Source organism: Xenia sp. Carnegie-2017, unplaced genomic scaffold, assembly GCF_021976095.1.
Source record: "Xenia sp. Carnegie-2017 unplaced genomic scaffold, XeniaSp_v1 HiC_scaffold_1, whole genome shotgun sequence".
NCBI classification, from domain to species: domain Eukaryota; kingdom Metazoa; phylum Cnidaria; class Anthozoa; order Malacalcyonacea; family Xeniidae; genus Xenia; species Xenia sp. Carnegie-2017.
Genome location: NW_025813402.1, coordinates 603,684 through 619,144, shown reverse-complemented (window position 1 = coordinate 619,144; position 15,461 = coordinate 603,684). Strand labels below are relative to the sequence as shown.

At 34.0% G+C, this 15,461-nt stretch overlaps 2 long non-coding RNA genes across 2 annotated transcripts; both read right to left on the bottom strand.

Annotated features, from left to right (window-relative positions):
- Positions 1 to 487: 487 nt before the first annotated feature.
- Positions 488 to 11,262, bottom strand: LOC124441260. Its single transcript, XR_006946925.1, has 4 exons — positions 11,189 to 11,262; positions 9,387 to 9,389; positions 652 to 737; positions 488 to 524 (listed from the first exon to the last, which is right to left on the bottom strand). It is a non-coding gene; the product is annotated as an uncharacterized LOC124441260 (long non-coding RNA).
- On the bottom strand, positions 3,976 to 6,646 carry LOC124441332. The gene is made up of 2 exons (XR_006946946.1): positions 6,497 to 6,646; positions 3,976 to 4,551 (listed from the first exon to the last, which is right to left on the bottom strand). It is a non-coding gene; the product is annotated as an uncharacterized LOC124441332 (long non-coding RNA).
- Positions 11,263 to 15,461: the final 4,199 nt, after the last annotated feature.

Genomic DNA, 15,461 nt, shown 5'->3' with positions numbered 1-15,461 from the left:
ACGAAACGCAGCAAAAAGTTTCTTTTTTTCGTTTCCCGAAAACAAGCGCATGCGAGATATTTGGATAGAAAAAATCCGACGCAAAAATTTGAAGCCAACAAAGAGCTCAAAACTGTGCTCACAACATTTCGAGAGTTCGTGCTTCGTGCAAAATTTTGAAGCGATGCAATCAGTAGGATGGACAGCAGGACGGCTTCGCCTTAAGAAGGACGCTGTACCCACGATTTTTGAATACTCTGTGGAACCCACAAGTGTAGCATCTAAAAGGAAGCAGCCAACAAATGTTAGAACTGCATTTGAGAAGAGACGAAGGCAAGAGGTGATTATTATAGTTATAATTAGCAATATTTGTTTACATTTATAAAAAACTAAGCTATATAGCATTACCAAATTGAGGACAATTTTATAATTTTAGATTATTGACGACGTTCTTGCAGAACATGACGACTTTCTTGTAGACGACGACCACGATGTGTCGACATCGTCTCGAAATGTTTGTGCGTTTTACCTCAAAGGAAGTTTGTCTAAGATAAAGATGTCAAAATATATGTAGACAGCGAAACACAAACATATACAGTGGTAACTAATTCAGACTAATGTCGTTTGATCTTTTATTTGTTATTTTAACTCATACAAAATTCCTTAACGTACCTTAGAAGCGCAATGTGAAATGCCAAGCAGACATAACAATCCTTCCGCAAAAACACGTAAGGTTAAGAACCACTCAAACAAAAGTGCTAAATATGATAAGTAGAGGTATAAACTTTCCATTTCGGCCGTTTTGATTTTTGAGAAAAATCCAGCAATACGATAATTTTATCTAAAGGTTGAGTTAATTTCAACAAAAAATCATAGCACACAGACGACGTCATGTGAAATTGAACATTTTGAGGATAGCGCTGTATGGTCTGATACAGAAAGCACGTCGACGATGAGCAATAGCTACAATGGATCAGATTCTCACTCGTTTTCTTCACTCTCAGGCATAGGTCCAATGCCATGTGTGTACACGACCATAGCTGTTTTTACGACAGCTTCGTTTGTACACACTGTGGTAAACTCTTCCTCTTGTGTGATGCAAATATGATCGCCATGTATCAGAGGATCAGTATTGTTTACCTCTTGGCAACATATACTTTCCCGTCCTGTACTCATGACCACAAAAGCCACACTCACACCTAAAAGATAAAAACATTGTTTTTACTTTGGGAAATACAATGAAGCATCAATAAAATGCAACTAACCATTCAACATTTCCAATTCTGTGAATGTATTTATCTTCGCTTTCCGATGACGGAGAATAGTAATGACCACCTTGCGCGTTAGCCAAAGGCTCAAACATGTAAGGTTGTACCTCATTATTGATGACAATATCATAATCGGCTTCTCCTTCAGAAGAATCTATTAATTTTTGATAAAAACAGTAATAGCAAACTACCGAAAGCCGTGCAAGCACTGCATGCCAGTCGTAGAACGATATAAGAACGAAGCTTGTTTATGTCAACTAATACGTCACTCTTTCACAGTTCCCAGACTTAAACAATCTCACGGCGTTTTAGGAATGGTCATCGAATATCGTGTTTTTACCGATTATAACCCTAAATATCTTTTGAAAAATTTTGCGGACGACTTCGAAACTTGGTACGTCTTATTTTCACGCTATAGACATTACAATAAAATAAAGGTGTCTTCTAGCTGGCATGTGTCCTTTATTAATAGAAATAAAAGTTATACGTATCAGAAAATTTTTGCAGTAAAAGCAAAAGCAGGGCGCAAACTCAGTAAATTTATCAATATTTTGCACAAACCTTGTAAGATCAAGCACAGAAGGTATTGGTTCAACTTTTTCTTCGTTCGGTTCTGGTTCTTTCACTTTAACATTTCCAGGTTAAATACAAATAAACAAATTACTCCCCAAACATTGTAGTCATAAGATAATACAGCAATGTTCTTCTTCCCAAATTTCCGCTCTGTTTTGACTCCAATTCAGCGTCTGCCAAAAGCAGGCTGGATACAATCAAAGGAAGAACAAAAAGTCTTAATGCTCTCACCCAAATCTCACCAGGCAACGGCACGTACATTGCATATTCCTTAGGTGTTGAATCTATGGACGACTGAACAAATCCATGCAATAACGCACGATGTAAAAATCCACAAAGTGCGCCGAATAAAATGAAAAATGCATTTCAATTTCAGCCAATGATAAGCTTAACTCTAGATCACGTGAGATCAAGTTGGGGAATTGTCGTTATCTCGCGAATGTAAGTTTTTGGCAAATAGTGAAAGATTCTTTATTAAAATTAGTACATACACAAATTTATACATTTTACAGACGAAATAGAGTACATTCTATCTAAATAGTTATTTTAACAATTTTTAACTCCATAGTTTGTGCATTTCTACATTTCTACATTTCTACATTTCTACAAATAAAATATTTCTACATATATAGTCACACTTACAGTTCATCAGGAATTCATGGTAGATTTAAATCATATATTTCAACACTAAAGTGCAAATATAAAACCTCAAGCAAGATATTAAAAAGTTCAGCATAACCGTCAACGTTTGATTCCATCCCTACGTGATCTTCTACAAAATTCTCCTGCAGAACGTTTTCTTCGCGGGAATTGTTTTCGTCATGTTGTTCATGCTCCAGTCCTTCGTGATTTTCGTCTTTATTTCTATTCTCATCCTCATTTGATTCAAAATTGGAATTTTATCGTTTTTGTTCATATCTTTATTTTACATATGCTAATGTGACTCGCAAACTTTACCAACAAATGTTGCTTTCGATGAGGAGGTGCTCCCTCACAAGCCAGCTACCACTTACTTTGGTGTAATCCAACGGACGTCCTTATACATCACTGCCTTGCAGAAACTCAGAGACTCAGCAAAACTGTTCACGTTACCAATCACGTTCATCCAGTCGAATGCCAATTGCAGCAAAGACAAGATGATCTTGAATAATGTGGCGTGGGTAAGATCTGTGCAGTATCCTAGCTTTTAATTCTGTCCTTCCTAGATTTACAAACATTATTTTATTTTAGTATGCGTTTGTTTTACTGGTTGCTAGAGATTGTATTAGGAGAATTTAAACGAAGAAGTTAGTGCAATCAACTGATAAAAGTGATAAAGCTGATAAAGCCACATTATTCAAGATCATACTATTCAATGGTAATTTATAATTTACATTTGCGAGATGGCAACGAAGGTCACATCTCAAGGGCATGTGTAGTGTATCTCAACCACTTACGAAACAGAGAGCCTTTGTGGAGATGCAATATCCAAACATGCAATCGAAGAAGGATGGCCTCGCCATAAGCGTCGTTTTATACCTTCAGTAAGTACCGTTTGTCTTTTTTCTGTTCCTTAGGGTGTTCCCGATCCTGGAATGAGTTCATTCCGGATCGAAACTCATTCCGGATTCATGTAAACACCCCCTAATTATCACTGCTAAATGTTTAAAATTCTATATGATAAATTACAATAGACAGAATCATTGAATATCAATCTAATAATAGAGCACACAAAGCAAAGAGATGCTAGGCAACCAAATGAATCAAAATATTGATATTTAAAATTATCATTTGCAACACCCAAAAATATCTTTTTCCTAAAATAAAAATACAGAGAAAATCCCAATGCTCTCGAAAAATCCAAGATTTTTGGTTTCGATTTCAAAACTTCGTAAAATTGTTTGCATTGAAAGTAAGAACATATTCAATATTTAAGATGATCGACTTGTAATAAACTTTTGAATAAGTCCAACTAAGCAAGAGAGAAATGCAACACTCAACAAGATAGAAATAAATTAAATAGTCCATTCAAATATTCTGCATGTGTATGACAGTGTACAATATCTTCTCACTGTTTTTTAACAGTAACCAGAATTTACCATCATTATTTGGCTTGTTTTGAAATCAACTGCTTAGGAACACTTCGAGAGAAAACGATGAACGATTACATCGAAAATTATCACTCCATTCAAAGTTAATAATGACATAAATAGAAAAATAAATATATATTTTACATACAAAAGTTTAAGGAAAGTTATTAAATAGCTACATTAATTAATTGTCAATTAGCTACCCAAGATGTAAACAAAATGTCCTTGAAAGTTTCCGTTTTTGAAACAAGATGCGTTTTCAAGTGCTTGCATTTACACTATTACATAGTGAATGGTTATTTTTACGATGATAAATAATGAATATGATACTTAAATATACAAATAGGGATAAATGATTTACAGTTAATTGAAATGTGAATAGTAAAACTATAAAACATATAAGGTGAAGGGCTACTTCAAAATATAAAGGTTCTAATACATTAGGCCAAAGTCAATTTAAAGTTCTTCTGGTATATAAGGCGAAAAATTGAATTCTTCAATACGGCTTTCTTGTATGGGATAACCTCCAGTACCATTTTCCATTTCCGCTGTCACTTCTCCTCGACGATCTTGAAAGTTTTCCTCACCACTGCTTTGGTCGTTTTGCTCATTTTCTGAACGTCTCGTGTTGTTCGAAGTTTTATCAGGCTTGTTATCCATGGCTGTGTTTGTATAAAATCAAGATAAGAAGTCATTATTCACGGAACTTTTCCATACAAGGCACTACTTTAAAAGTTAAGTGGTAATGCTTAAAATTTGATTTTAATCTTACAGACAACCAAAGTATTTCATACACGATCGTGTAACAAGTATAGGAAAGAAGGATTCTCAGACAAGTGGTGCCTTTAATTCGTTGCATTTGATCTCATACGATCTTGTGGCGTTTATCACTAAACTAAAATATCGTTTAGTTCTCAATTATTATTTATCCAGTATCATTTAGTGTCATTTAATGGTTAAAATAAAGAACAAAGTATAAAGAACAAGGCATATTATATAAGTAGATAGTGAGTGGACGGGTATTCTATAACATAGCATTACGATCTTGTGGTGTTGATCACTAAACTAAAATATCGTTTAGTTCTCAATTATTATTTATCAAGTATCATTTAGTGTCATTTAATGGTCAAAATAAAGAACAAAGTATAAAGAACAAGGCATATTATATAAGTAGATAGTGAGTGGACGGGTATTCTATAACATAGCATTATGATCTTGTGGTGTTTATGACTAAACTAAAATATCGTTTAGTTCTCAATTATTATTTATCAAGTATCATTTAGTGTCATTTTAATGAACAAAATAAAGAACAAAGTATAAAGAACGAGGCATATTATATAAGTAGATAGTGAGTGGACGGGTATTCTATAACATAGCATTATGATCTTGTGGTGTTTATGACTAAACTAAAATGTCGTTTAGTTCTCAATTCTTATTTATCAAGTATCATTTAGTGTCATTTAATGGTCAAAATAAAGAACAAAGTATAAAGAACAAGGCATATTATATAAGTAGATAGTGAGTGGACGGGTATTCTATAACATAGCATTACGATCTTGTGGTGTTTATGACTAAACTAAAATGTCGTTTAGTTCTCAATTATTATTTATCCAGTATCATTTAGTGTCATTTAATGGTCAAAATAAAGAACAAAGTATAAAGAACAAGGCATATTATACAAGTAGATAGTGAGTGGACGGGTATTCTATAACATAGCATTACGATCTTGTGGTGTTTATGACTAAACTAAAATGTCGTTTAGTTCTCAATTCTTATTTATCAAGTATCATTTAGTGTCATTTTAATGAACAAAATAAAGAACAAAGTATAAAGAACAAGGCATATTATATAAGTAGATAGTGAGTGGACGGGTATTCTATAACATAGCATCATGATCTTGTGGTGTTTATCACTAAACTAAAATATCGTTTAGTTCTCAATTATTATTTATCAAATATCATTTAGTGTCATTTAATGGTCAAAATAAAGAACAAAGTATAAAGAACAAGGCATATTATACAAGTAGATAGTGGATGGACGGGTATTCTATAACATAGCATTACGATCTTGTGGTGTTTATGACTAAACTAAAATGTCGTTTAGTTCTCAATTCTTATTTATCAAGTATCATTTAGTGTCATTTTAATGGTCAAAATAACGAACAAAGTATAAAGAACAAGGCATATTATATAAGTAGATAGTGAGTGGACGGGTATTCTTTAATCCAGCATTAAGTTCTTGTGGTGTTGATTACTTTGGTAGTTGTGGTTCGTATGGCATAGTAAAAAAAGTGTCAAATATGAATGTAATAATGTATAAAATGTCATAGCCACCTCTTGTCCTTAAGGCAAGTTTGTCACAAATAGAAGATTAAGAATCAAGGAGTATTGCGATAACGCGATTACCGTATGCGCTCGAAAATCTCGTACACTTGCACAGTTTTGAGAACGTAGCATTTATGTTATGGTAAATAAAGTTGCCTTTAAAAAAAGTGAAAAGCATTGTCGATAACTTATAGAAATATAACTTATACGTAAAAGAAGATCTTTGCGGTGAACGCGAAAGCTGAGCGCAAACTCAGTAAAGTTATCAATATTTTGCACAAACCTTATTACGTCAAGCACAGAATGTATTGGTTCAACTTTTTCTTCGTTTGGTTCTGGTTCTTTCACGTTAACATTTCCAGGTTAAATGCAAATAAACAAATTACTCTCCAAACATTGTAGTCATAAGATAATACAGCAATGTTCTTCTTCCAAATTCGGCTCTGTTTTGACTCCAATTCAGCGACTGCCAAAAGCCAGCTGGATACAATCAAAGGAAGAACAAAAAGTCTTAATTCTCTAACCCAAATCTCACCAGGAAGCGGCGCGTACATTGCATATTCCTTAAGGGTTGAATCTATGGACGACTGAACAAATCCATGCAATAACGCACGCAGTAAAAATCCAGAAAGTACGCCGAATAAAATGAAAAATGCATTTCAATTTCAGCCAATGATAAGCTTAACTCTAGATCACGTGAGATCAAGTTGGGGAATTGTCGTTATCTCGCGAATGTAAGTTTTTGGAAAATAGTGAAAAAGATTCTTTATCAAAATTAGTACATACACAAATTTATACATTTTACAGACGAAATAGAGTACATTTTATCTAAATAGTTATCTTAACAAATTTTAACTCCATAGTTTGTGCATTTCTACATTTCTACATTTCTACATTTCTACAAATAAAATATTTCTACATATATAGTCAAACTTACAGTTCATCAGGAATTGATGGTAGATTTAAATCATATATTTCAACACTAAAGTCCAAATATAAAACCTCAAGCAAGATATTAAAAAGTTCAGCATAACTGTCAACGTTTGATTCCATCCCCACTTGATCTTCAACAAGATTCTCCTGCAGAATGTTTTCTTCGTGGGAATTGTTTTCGTCATGTTGCTCATGCTCCAGTCCTTCGTGATTTTCGTCTTCATTTCTATTTTCATCCTCATTTGATTCAAAATTGGAATTTTTATCGTTTTTGTTCATATCTTTATTTTTTATATGCTAACGTGATTTGTAAACTTTACCAACAAATGTTGCTTTCGATGAGGAGGTGCTCCCTCACAAGCCAGCTACCACTTACTTTGGTGTAATCCAAAGGACGTCCTTATACATCACTGCCTTGTAAAAACTCAGAGACTCAGCAAAACTGTTCACGTTACCAATCACGTTCATCCAGTCGAATTCTAATTGCTTCAACTCATAATTTGCACCAATGCTAATTGCAGAAAAGACCAGAAAGCCGGACATGGCAAAATGCAAAAAATGGGAAAGCGAAACCCCGAGCGAAACATTTTTAGTAGTGATGTGTGATGTAGGTGTGATGTGTGATGTGCGTGTACAACAAAAACAGTCCTTCTCAGGACTATACAAACCTGGACGATCTACATTTACAAACATGTAACGATACTCCCGGGTTTAAACCATTTACTTTATTACGATCATTTGGACGACAGAGCGAACAACTTGCTTACGACTACATACGTTTAATGGATGTTAATAAGAACCATTTCATATAAAATTATCATCCTACGTTATGTTGTTAATAACAACCATTTCATATAAAATTATCATCCTACGTTATGATGTCAACAACAACCATTTCATATAAAATTATCATCCTACGTTATGATGTCAACAACAACCATTTCATATAAAATTATCATCCTACGTTATGATGTCAACAACAACCATCTATGAATTTCAACGAAATAATTTGTTCATTGTCTAGTAATCAGGAGAGAGACCTCACACTAGTAAGTTGTTGACTTCATATTAATACTATTAAATGTTATAAAGTGAATGGTTTGAACCCGGGAGTATCGTTACATGTTTGTAGATGTAGATCGTCCAGGTTTGTATAGTCCTGAGAAGGACTGTTTTTGTTGTTGTTGACTGACGTTTCGACAACCTTAGCGTTAGTCATCTTCAGAATCAAATGAGGAGTAAACGTCAAGTTAGCCGTATTTGTTATCTGGTTCTTACATAGCGGTGGTTGAACGTCAGTCAACAACAACAAAAACAGTCCTTCTCAGGACTATACCAACCTGGACGATCTACATCTACAAACATGTAACGATACTCCCGTGTTCAAACCATTTACTTTAACCAGTAAATGGTTTGTGAACTTGGCAATATTTAGGTGTACATCAATCTATGACGACGAAAGTCGCCAATTCTTCCAACATTTGCTAACCTTTGTGTCGAATCACTCGAATGTATTTGGATTTATCTTACTTTAAATTTATTTCTATAAATGTGTTTCTATCAATGCATTCACAATTTCAAACTTGTAAGATTTTTCATTATACCGCATTGAAGATGGCATAAGTTTGCCGAAACATGTCTGCAATAAAAAACTTAAAAAAAGTTGTCGTTTCCGTTAAATGCATCATTTCAATCGTGCCATTACGAAATTAGGGAAATTAGAAAATTATGTTAAAATGTGGAATTTGTTTGTTAAGATCGGGTGTTTGTTTGTGTGTGTAAGGCTTCTTTGAGTTTTAGAGAAAATTGAGTGTAATGTTCAACTTTGTCTCCATCACACTTATGATATTTGCCGTGTAAATATCACTAATATTTTATCAAACCTTTTCCTTTTACTAATTAACACGTATCAAGCATCCTATGATAAATTTAGCATTTTAAATAACTTTACTTTATTCATTTCAATCGTGCCATTGCAAAATTATGGAAATATTCATATAGTTGTAAATATAGGGGAAGTCTAAATTTCTAAATGATGCAAAAAAATTGTGCATGAAAAATTCGATGTTTGTTTGAAAATTTAAAAAGTTGAATGATTCTGAAAACAGTTTATGTAATTTAATTTTTGTTCATTATTATTTTATTTACTTAAATCGAAATCAAACTAACGTGATTGAACAGTTAAGGCTGAAACACACTAGGCAATCGCTTTAGTCGCGCGTCTGAAGGCTGAATGAAACACACTATAATAAAATTTACAACTTCCTCATTCCGACGATTCCGTTTTTCGCCAACAGTAACAAGACACAACTTTTATGTCGACGTCACCGAAATACACGACGTTCTAGAATTCATTAAATAAAACCTTTCAGATAAACTTGTCTATGCCAGTATTCTGTTTTAGAACCAAAAGTGAAATGAAGATATGATCTTTGCACTTTGCTGGACAATTTAAGAAAGACTCATATGAAAGAATTCAATTTTGTTGGGCTCACGTTTTCTCGTAAAGGAGTGTCATATAAAAGAATTCTTTCATTTTACATTCCTTTCATGTCATATGAAATAATTATTTCATATGAAATTCCTTTCATGTCATATGAAAGAATTATTTCATATGACATTCCTTGTCATATGAAAGAATTCTTTCATATGACATTTCTTTCATGTCATATGAAATAATTATTTGATATTACATTCCTTTCATGTCATATGAAAGAATTCTTTGATGTAAGTTTTGATTTATTATTATTAAACTTAGTGAATTTGTACAAAATTGCTTTTACTCTAGCTGAATTTTTTGTCCTCATTTAGCTAAAGCTATTTTATAAATTTTGATTTATTATTATTATACTTAGTGAATTTGTAAAAAATTGCGGGATTTCCATTGCGTAGTATAAGCTAGTTATGGCTTTTCTGACGCCTTGACGCGGTTTATCAATTTCCTACCTTTCTTAAAGGACACATGCAACATAAAATTCGGATTGTTATTTTTGTACTTTACATAAAGGTATAGCTCCAACTAATAGTTCACCAAAGTTTGAGACTCAAAGGATAAATATTTTTGAAGATATGGAGGTTTAAAGTTGATGCTTTACTGATAACGTATTGAAAATGCTCGACGAACTAACGACGGCTACCGATTGGAAAAAGGTCGTTGTGACTTAATAGTTGACATTAGCTAAACGCGGTCAATTACGCGCTTCGTTCAAAATATATTGGCAACTTCCTTGCCTGCATTAACAACACGACAATTTAGCATTGAAAATATGGTTTATTGTGCCGCATTTAATTGTAAAAACGGTTCTTCTAAGAACCACGAAACGCAGCAAAAGGTTTCTTTTTTTCGTTTCCCGAAAACAAGCGCATGCGAGATATTTGGATAGAAAAAATCCGACGCAAAAATTTGAAGCCAACAAAGAGCTCAAAACTGTGCTCACAACATTTCGAGAGTTCGTGCTTCGTGCAAAATTTTGAAGCGATGCAATCAGTAGGATGGACAGCAGGACGGCTTCGCCTTAAGAAGGACGCTGTACCCACGATTTTTGAATACTCTGTGGAACCCACAAGTGTAGCATCTAAAAGGAAGCAGCCAACAAATGTTAGAACTGCATTTGAGAAGACGAAGGCAAGAGGTGATTATTATAGTTATAGTTAGCAATATTTGTTTACATTTATCAAAAACTAAGCTATATAGCATTACCAAATTGAGGAAAATTTTATAATTTTAGATTATTGACGACGTTTTTGCAGAACATGACGACTTTCTTGTAGACGAGGACCACGATGTGTCGACATCGTCTCGAAATGTTTGTGCGTTTTACCTCAAAGGAAGTTTGTCTAAGATAAAGATGTCAAAATATATGTAGACAGAGAAACACAAACATATACAGTGGTAACTAATTCAGACTAATGTCGTTTGATCTTTTCTTTGTTATTTTAACTCATACAAAATTCCTTAACGTACCTTAGAAGCGCAATGTGAAATGCCAAGCAGACATAACAATCCGTCCGCAAAACACGTAAGGTCAAGAACCACTCAAACAAAAGTGCCAAATATGATAAGTAGAGGTATAGACTTTCCATTTCGGCCGTTTTGATTTTTGTGAAAAATCCAGCGATACGATAATTTTATCTAAAGGTTGAGTTAATTTCAACAAAAAATAATAGCACACAGACGTCATGTGAAATTGAACATTTTGAGGATAGCGCTGTATGGTCTGATACAGAAAGCACGTCGACGATGAGCAATAGCTACAATGGATCAGACTCTCACTCGTTTTCTTCACTCTCAGGCATAGGTCCAATGCCATGTGTGTACACGACCATAGCTGTTTTTACGACAGCTTCGTTTGTACACACTGTGGCAAACCTTCCTCTTGTGTGATGCAAATATGATCGCCATGTATCAGAGGATCAGTATTGTTTACCTTTTGGCAACATATACTTTCCCGTCCTGTACTCATGACCACACAAAAGCCACACTCACACCTAAAAGATAAAAACATTGTTTTTACTTTGGGAAAAACAATGAAGCATCAATAAAATGCAACTAACTATTCAACATTTCCAATTCTGTGAATGTATTTATCTTCGCTTTCCGATGACGGAGAATTGTCATCATTATGACCACCTTACGCGTTGGCCAAAGGCTCAAACAATGTTGTACCTCATTGTTATTGATGACAATATCATAATCGGCTTCTCCTTCAGAAGAATCCATTAATTTTTGATAAATAAAAAACAGTAATAGCAAACTACCGAAAGCCGTGCAAGCACTGCATGCCAGTCGTAGAACGATATAAGAACGATGCTTGTTTATGTCAACTAATACGTCACTCTTTCACAGTTCCCAGACTTAAACAATCTCACGGCGTTTTAGCAATGGTCATCGAATATCGTGTTTTTACCGATTATAACCCTAAATATCTTTTGAAAAATTTTGCGGACGACTTCGAAACTTAGTACGTCTTATTTTCACGCTATAGGCATTACAATAAAATAAAGGTGTCTTCTAGCTGGCATGTGTCCTTTATTAATAGAAATAAAAGTTATACGTATAAGAAAATTTTTGCAGTAAAAGCAAAAGCAGGGCGCAAACTCAGTAAATTTATCAATATTTTGCACAAACCTTGTAAGATCAAGCACAGAAGGTATTGGTTCAACTTTTTCTTCGTTCGGTTCTGGTTCTTTCACGTTAACATTTCCAGGTTAAATACAAATAAACAAATTACTCCCCAAACATTGTAGTCATAAGATAATACAGCAATGTTCTTCTTCTCAATTTTCCGCTCTGTTTTGACTCCAATTCAGCGACTGCCAAAAGCAAGCTGGATACAATCAAAGGAAGAACCAAAAGTCTTAAAGCTCTCACCCAAATCTCACCAAGAAACGACACGTACATTGCATATTCCTTCGGTGTTGTATCTATGGACGACTGAACAAATCCATGCAATAACGCACGATGTAAAAATCCACAAAGTGCGCCGAATAAAATGAAAAATGCATTTCAATTTCAGCCAATGATAAGCTTAACTCTAGATCACGTGAGATCAAGTTGGGGAATTGTCGTCATCTCGCGAATGTAAGTTTTTGGCAAATAGTGAAAGATTCTTTATTAAAATTAGTACATACACAAATTTATACATTTTACAGACGAAATAGAGTACATTCTATCTAAATAATTATTTTAACAATTTTTAACTCCATAGTTTGTGCATTTCTACATTTCTACATTTCTACATTTCTACAAATAAAATATTTCTACATATATAGTCACACTTACAATTCATCAGGAATTGATGGTAGATTTAAATCATATATTTCAACACTAAAGTGCAAATATAAAACCTCAAGCAAGATATTAAAAAGTTCAGCATAACTGTCAACGTTTGATTCCATCCCTACTTGATCTTCAACAAGATTCTCCTGCAGAACGTTTTCTTCGTGGGAATTGTTTTCGTCATGTTGCTCATGCTCCAGTCCTTCGTGATTTTCGTCTTCATTTCTATTTTCATCCTCATTTGATTCAAAATTGAATTTTTATCGTTTTTGTTCATATCTTTATTTTACATATGCTAACGTGACTCGCAAACTTTACCAACAAATGTTGCTTTCGATGAGGAGGTGCTCCGTCACAAGCCAGCTACCACTGACTTTGGTGTAATCCAAAGGACGTCCTTATACATCACTGCCCTGCAGAAACTCAGAGACTCAGCAAAACTGTTCACGTGACCAATCACGTTCATCCAGTCGAATGCCAATTGCAGAAAGACCAAAAAACCGGACATGGCAAAATGCCGAAATTGGAAAAGCGAAGCCCCGAGAAGCATTTTTAGTAGTTATGTGTGATGTAGGTGTGATGTTGTGATGTGCGTGTACAACAAAAATAGTCCTTCTCAGGACTATACCAACCTGGACGATCTACATTTACAAACATGTAACGATACTCCCGTGTTCAAACCATTTACTTTAACCAGTAAATGGTTTGTGAACTTGGCAATATTTAGGTGTACATCAATCTATGACGACGAAAGTCGCCAATTCTTCCAACATTCGCTAACCTTTGTGTCGAATCACTCGAATGTATTTGGATTTATCTTACTTGAAATTTATTTCTATAAATCTGTTTCTATCAATGCATTCACAATTTCAAACTTGTCAGATTTTTCATTATACCGCACTAAAGATGGCATAAGTTTACCGAAAAATGTCTGCAATAAAAAACTTAAAAAAAGTTGTCATTTATGTTAAATGCGTCATTTCAATCGTGCCATTACGAAATTAGGGAAATTAGAAAATTATGTTAAAATGTGGAATTTGTTTGTTAAGATCTGGTTTTTGTTTGCGTGTGTCTAAGGCTTCTTTGAGTTTTAGAGAAAATTGAGTGTAATATTCAACTTTGTCTCTGTCACACTCATGATATTTGCCGTGTAAATATCACTAATATTTCATCAAACCTTTTCCTTTTACTGATTAACACGTATCAAGCATCCTATGATAAATTCAGCATTTTAAATAACTTTACTTTATTCTTCATTTCAATCGTGCCATTACGAAATTATGGAAATATTCATATAGTTGTAAATATAGGAGAAGCCCCTGATCCATGATGCAAAAAATTGCGCATGAAAAATTCGATGTTTGAAAATTTAAAAAGTTGAATGATTCTGAAAAGAGTTTATGTAATTTAATTTTTGTTCATTATTATTTTATTTACATAAATCGAAATCAAACTAACGTGATTGAACAGTTAAGGCTGAAACACACTAGGCAATCGCTTTAGTCGCGCGTCTGAAGGCTGAATGAAACACACTATAATAAAATTTACAACTTCCTGATTCCGACGATTCCGTTCTTTTCGCCAACAGTAACAAAACACAAGTTTTTATGTCGACGTCACCGAAATACACGACGTTCTATAATTCATTATATAAAAAATCCTTCAGATAAACTTGTATATGCCAGTATTCTCTTTGTAGAACCAAAAGTGAAATGAAGATATGATCTTTGCACTTTGCTGGACAATTTAAGCAAGTGTCATATGAAAGAATTCGTGAAACGAAAGTCATATGAAATAATTATTTCATATGACATGAAATGAATGTCATATGAAAGAATTCTTTCATGTGAAAGAAATGTCATATGAAATAATTCTTTCATATGACATGAAAGGAATAATTGCTTTGTCTGACTGGGTAACTATTATCTGAAGGACATCACTTGAGTCTATTGGACATATTTGAAAGGAATGTCATATGAAAGAATTCTTTCATGTGAAAGAAATGTCATATGAAATAATTCTTTCATATGACATGAAAGGAATAATTGCTTTGTCTGACTGGGTAACTATTATCTGAAGGACATCACTTGAGTCTATTGGACATATTTGAAAGGAATGTCATATGAAAGAATTCTTTCATATGACACTTTCACGAGAAAACATGAGCCCAAGAAATTGACCTGCTCTCTTCTGTGTGACTTCATAGCTCAGTTGGTCAGAGCACTGCACCGGTACCGCAGAGGTCTTGGGTTCAAATCCCGTTGAGTCACCTGATTTTTTCAGGTTCATGAGACAATTGCTTAAATTGTCCAGCAAAGTGCGAAGATCATGTTTTCATTTAATATCAAACACCGCACTGTATAAAACATTCTTTCATAGAACCAAAAGTGGTAAAATATTATCATAGTTGTTTGACGTACGTTGGATAAGCAATGTCACCTTACGAGAGCAATTTCTCTCCCCCCCCTCCCCCTTACCAACCATACCACACTCGACAATTTCACCTGCTTGACTAACTTAGAATGCCGGTGATTCT